The sequence below is a fragment of the Triticum urartu genome, chromosome 7A, assembly GCF_056163025.1.
Source record: "Triticum urartu cultivar PI428250 chromosome 7A, HENAU_Tu73, whole genome shotgun sequence".
Lineage (NCBI taxonomy): Eukaryota > Viridiplantae > Streptophyta > Magnoliopsida > Poales > Poaceae > Triticum > Triticum urartu.
In genome coordinates this window covers 624,416,407-624,422,524 of record NC_141879.1, presented here as the reverse complement: position 1 = coordinate 624,422,524, position 6,118 = coordinate 624,416,407, and the positions used below count along the sequence as shown (strand labels likewise).

The 6,118-nt window shown below is 48.7% G+C and overlaps 1 pseudogene; it reads left to right on the top strand.

Annotated features, from left to right (window-relative positions):
- Positions 1 to 4,972: 4,972 nt before the first annotated feature.
- LOC147960762 (uncharacterized) lies at positions 4,973 to 5,473 on the top strand (annotated as a pseudogene).
- The last annotated feature ends 645 nt before the right edge of the window (positions 5,474 to 6,118 follow it).

The window sequence follows — 6,118 nt, the reverse complement described above, 5'->3', positions numbered from 1 at the left end:
ATGAGGTAACTGTACCTACTCCCTTATTGGAAAGCAGTACATCACAGAAACCGGTTTCTGTGACACCTACACCAATTAGTGAGGAAGCTAATGATAATGATCATGAAACTTCAGATCAAGTTACTACCGAACCTCGTAGATCAACCAGAGTAAGATCCGCACCAGAGTGGTACGGTAATCCTGTTCTAGAAGTCATGCTACTAGATCATGATGAACCTACGAACTATGAAGAAGCGATGGTGAGCCCAGATTCCGCAAAATGGCTAGAAGCCATGAAATCTGAGATGGGATCCATGTATGAGAACAAAGTGTGGACTTTGGTTGACTTGCCCGTTGATCGGCAAGCAATTGAGAATAAATGGATCTTCAAGAAGAAGACTGACGTTGACGGTAATGTTACTGTCTATAAAGCTCGACTTGTTGCAAAAGGTTTTTGACAAGTTCAAGGGATTGACTACGATGAGACCTTCTCACCCGTAGCGATGCTTAAGTCTGTCCGAATCATGTTAGCAATTGCCGCATTTTATGATTATGAAATTAGGCAAATGGATGTCAAAACTGCATTCCTGAATGGATTTATGGAAGAAGAGTTGTATATGATGCAACCAGAAGGTTTTGTCGATCCAAAGGGAGCTAACAAAGTGTGCAAGCTCCAGCGATCCATTTATGGACTGGTGCAAGCCTCTCGAAGTTGGAATAAACGCTTTCATAGTGTGATCAAAGCATTTGGTTTTGTACAGACTTTTGGAGAAGTCTGTATTTACAAGAAAGTGAGTGGGAGCTTTGTAGCATTTCTGATATTATATGTGGATGACATATTATTGATTGGAAATGATATAGAATTTCTGAATAGCATAAAGGGATACTTGAATAAGAGTTTTTCAATGAAAGACCTCGGTGAAGCTGCTTACATATTGGGCATTAAGATCTGTAGAGATAGATCAAGACGCTTAATTGGACTTTCACAAAGCACATACCTTGACAAAGTTTTGAAGAAGTTCAAAATGGATCAAGCAAATAAAGGGTTCTTGCCTGTGTTACAAGGTGTGAAATTGAGTAAGACTCAATGTTCGACCACCGCAGAAGATAGAGAGAAAATGAAAGATGTTCCCTATGCTTCAGCCATAGGCTCTATCATGTATGCAATGTTGTGTACCAGACCTGATGTGTGCCTTGCTATAAGTCTAGCAGGGAGGTACCAAAGTAATCCAGGAGTGGATCACTGGACAGCGGTCAAGAACATCCTGAAATACCTGAAAAGGACTAAGGATATGTTTCTCATATATGGAGGTGACAAAGAGCTCATCGTAAATGGTTACGTTGATGCAAGTTTTGACACTGATCCGGACGATTCTAAATCGCAAACCAGATACGTGTTTTTACTAAACGGTGGAGCTGTCAGTTGGTGCAGTTCTAAACAAAGCGTCGTGGCGGGATCTACATGTGAAGCCGAGTACATAGCTGCTTTGGAAGCAGCAAATGAAGGAGTCTGGATGAAGGAGTTCATATCCGATCTAGGTGTCATACCTAGTGCATGGGGTCTAATAAAAATATTTTGTGACAATACTGTTGCAATTGCCTTGGCAAAGGAATCCAGATTTCACAAGAGAACCAAGCACATCAAGAGAAGCTTCAATTCCATTCGGGATTTAGTCCAAGTGGGAGAAATAGAAATTTGCAAGATACATGCGGATCTGAATGTTGCAGACCCGCTGACTAAGCCTCTACCACGAGCAAAACATGATTAGCACCAAGGCTCCATGGGTGTCAGAATCATTACTGTGTAATCTAGATTATTGACTCTAGTGCAAGTGGGAGACTGAAGGAAATATGCCCTTGAGGCAATAATAAAGTTATTATTTATTTCCTTATATCATGGTAAATGTTTATTATTCATGTTAACCGGAAACATAATACATGTGTGAATACATAGACAAACATAGTGTCACTAGTATGCCTCTACTTGACTAGCTCGTTGATCAAAGATGGTTATGTTTCCTAACCATAGACATGAGTTGTCGTTTGATTAATGGGATCACATCATTAGGAGAATGATGTGATTGACTTGACCCATTCCGTTAGCATAGCACTTGATCGTTTAGTTTGTTGCTATTGCTTTCTTCATGACTTATACATGTTCCTATGACTATGAGATTATGCAACTCCCGTTTACCGGAGGAACACTTTGTGTGCCACCAAACGTCACAACGTAACTGGGTGATTATAAAGGTGCTCTACAGGTGTCTCCGAAGGTACTTGTTGGGTTGGCGTATTTCGAGATTAGGATTTGTCACTCCGATTGTCGGAGAGGTATCTCTGGGCCCTCTCGGTAATGCACATCACATAAGCCTTGCAAGCACTGCAACTAATAAGTTAGTTGCGGGATGATGTATTACGGAACGAGTAAAGAGACTTGCCGGTAACGAGATTGAACTAGGTATTGAGATACCGACGATCAAATCTCGGGCAAGTAACATACCGATAACAAAGGGAACAACGTATGTTGTTATGCGGTCTGACCGATAAAAGATCTTCGTAGAATATGTGGGAACCAATATGAGCATCCAGGTTCCGCTATTGGTTATTGACCGGAGACGTGTCTTGGTCATGTCTACATTGTTCTTGAACCCGTAGGGTCCGCACGCTTAACGTTACGATGACAGTTTCATTATAAGTTTATATATTTTTATGTACCGAAGGTTGTTCGGAGTCCCGGATATGATCACGGACATGACGAGGAGTCTCGAAATGGTCGAGACATAAAGATCGATATATTGGACGGCTATATTCGGACACCGAAAGTGTTTCGGGTGATTTCGGAGAAAACCGGAGTGCCGGAAGGGTTACCGGAACCCCCCGGGGAAGTATTGGGCCTTAGTGGGCCTGAGGGGAGAGAGAGGGCAGCAGCCCAGGAGGTGGCACGCCCCCTCCCATGGGGAGTTTGAATTGGACTAGGGGAGGGGGGCGCGGCCCCTCTTTCCCTCTCCCTCTCCCTCTCTTTCCTTCCCCCTTCCCTCTTCCTAGTTGGACTAGGAAAGGGGAGTCCTACTCCTGCTAGGAGGAGGACTCCCCCCTCCTTGGCGCGCCTCAAGGGCCGGCCGGCCTCCCCCCCTTGCTCCTTTATATACAGGGGCAGGGGGCACCTCTAGACACACAAGTTGATCTTCGTGATCGTTCTCTTAGCCGTGTGCGGTGCCCCCCTCCACCATAATCCTCGATAATATTGTAGCGGTGCTTAGGCGAAGCCCTGCGACGGTAGAACATCAAGATCGTCACCACGCCGTCGTGCTGACGGAACTCTTCCCTGACACTTTGCTGGATCGGAGTCCGGGGATCGTCATCGAGCTGAACGTGTGCTAGAACTCGGAGGTGCCGTAGTTTCGGTGCTTGATCGGTCGGGCCGTGAAGACGTACGACTACATCAACCGCGTTGTGCTAACGCTTCCGCTTCTGGTCTACGAGGGTACATAGACAACACTCTCCCCTCTCGTTGCTATGCATCACCATGATCTTGCGTGTGCGTAGGAAATTTTTTGAAATTACTACGTTCCCCAACATTCACTCCTAGTGATCTTGTAGGCAGTGGCCGTGTCCTATGACCGAGCTTCTTGTCCTTGCATGTATGCACGTCCAGCTGCTTATTGTCGGCAGTATCACTATGGGCGTATTTGGTTGCCATAGTCTATAGTAGCTGCACTCAATAGCCTTTTCAACTCAGCTTCGCTATGCAAATGCAGTCTCAAATGCATTATCTGCAACTTGTTTGGTTGTCTGCATGTTCTCTTTGTTTGCATGGCTGAACCACACTGCCTGGTGTTTGGTTGTCTGCAAGGCTGAACCACACTGTCTGGTGTTTGGTTGCCTGCATGTTGGTGGACAAATCCAAGGCATGGTGTTTGGTTGTATGCAACGTCTGGTGTGTGGTAACCTCTTTGGCTAGTTGGTGAGGTTACCAACATACTTCGGCACAACCATGTACCACACATCATAAGCAGAGCAGAGCATAACAAAGTATCAACTACTTAACAACATAGTTTAGATAACATAGTACCACACATCATAACGATAGATCAAACAATTCAACGCGTAAACCATAAAGCAGACTCAATAGTACTTAGGAAGGACGTGCCCCGGCCCTAGTCCCTGGTGGCGAAAGCTTCGTCGTGCTTCTCGCACTTGTTGACCACCTCAATGTCATCGTCGTCGAAGACGATGACTTTGAGCGTGTCGACAGTCAGGAGCTTGAACGTCACCATGTAGCCGATCTTGATCTAATGAACGGCGGCGAAGGTGGCCCAACCTTGATCTAGGATCATCCTGTCGTCCAACATCTTCACCGTCATCCTCTAGGAGCAGCCGATTTTGTCCCTCAGCTTGAACTCCGTCGGCACCGCGGCGAAGTGCTTGGTGAAGTCTAGGGGCATGAGGATGCACTCAAGCTTCAGTGTCAGGATGACCTTGCAGAAGTGAGTTGGGCCACCCTCCTCGTGGTAGTGGTCGTAGTTGCGGTGCTTGCTGCTGGGGGGCTCCTCCATGCGCTCGTCGTCGCCAACCATTGGCGTCTTCGGTTCTTCCTCGGCGGTGGGCGGCAGCACCACCTCGGGCATTAGATGAACCACCTCCTTGCCCTTCTTGTCAACGGCCGGGAGCACCTCCGGGCCCATCTCATTGCTCTCCTCGAAATGCACCCAATTCATGGAGTCAGGCACAACACGGAGTTCATGGCTTATTGAAGAGCACGTAGTTAAATGACATGATTGTCACTCTTCGTCCTCTCCATCGCGCCTATATGTACTCACCCTGACCACCACTACTTACCCACCCCCCTCTTCTCTCACTATCAACCTTCCTCTTCTCCATCGCCATGAGCTCCAGCTCCAGCTCCAACGCCAACCCCTTCCCTTGGGGTATTGGCTGGAGGGCCTTCTTCCTCGGGTGGTCGGCTGGTGACCGCACCAAGTTCGAGAAAACCATGGAGGTGTGCTCGAATTTCGGCTCCATGCTTGACATGCAGAAGAAATCTGATGCAGTGCTCATGAGGGCCACTTCACAAGAGTTGAAGACGTTGATTCCTAAGCCAGCGAAAGGTGCGATGGCAGTCGACATCATTCGTTGGGCCAAGAATTAGGCCGTCTCCGACGACGTTAAACAGAGGAAGAAGTGATCCAAGTACAAGAACTACTGGGCTCCTAATGACCGCCGTGCTCCAATGTACAGCTGGGAGGCGGCAATCGTGCCGCCGACGGTCATCGGTGGGGAGCCTAAGGAGGAGGAAGAACCGGCGCAGATGCCAGTGACGGCGCCGGAGCCAGGCCGTCGTACCTGGCAGATCGACCTCAACTCCGCTGAGAACGACGATGACCCGCCGCCCTGCACGGCGATGGACAAGAAGATGAAGGCCAGCCACTCGACCCGCCGCTCCGCACGCCTCAACGGCCGCCGCTCCGCATATCTCAACGGCCACCGCGGTTAGCCAGTGTATGTTGTGTACCCCCAATCCCCCAATTCCCCTTCAACTCCATCCGCATCTATCTCTATTCCGATCTTGCATGAACTAGTATGAACTCGTATGAACTAGTATGAACTGCCATGCTTATCTACCTCTATTCCCCATTCCCCTCTCCGCCGTGGATCGAATCTACCGCCGGATCGAACACGAAAAAGTAGTGCATGACGAACAGAAAAGTGCTTACCGCCATTGCCGCGGGCCAGGTGATGATCCGCTCGCCAGTGATGGAGTCCGGTGGTCTTCTTGCTCTCCTTTGATCCGCCGCCGCCGGTGTGAGTTGGGAGAGTGGGGAGAGGGAGCGGTGAGGCTAATAACTGTCGACGCTTCGGGAAGCAACGCGGCTTCTCGAGCGTGGCCGCGCGCGTGCAGCCGCCGCTGCCCACGTGCACCGCTCGGGCCTGGCTCTGGAGAAGCTGCCGATTCGAGCGTTCCCAGAGAGCTAGGCCCAGGAATGCTTTAAACAACGTGCCATGCAGACCTGTATGCAGCCAATCAAACAATCTGTTTTCTTCCCGCATATGTCTGGTTGGGCCTCACGCAGACAACCAGACACGCTCTATCAGATCCGACATACGTTTCGAGTGACCTGGGTGAATTATCCAAGAAGCT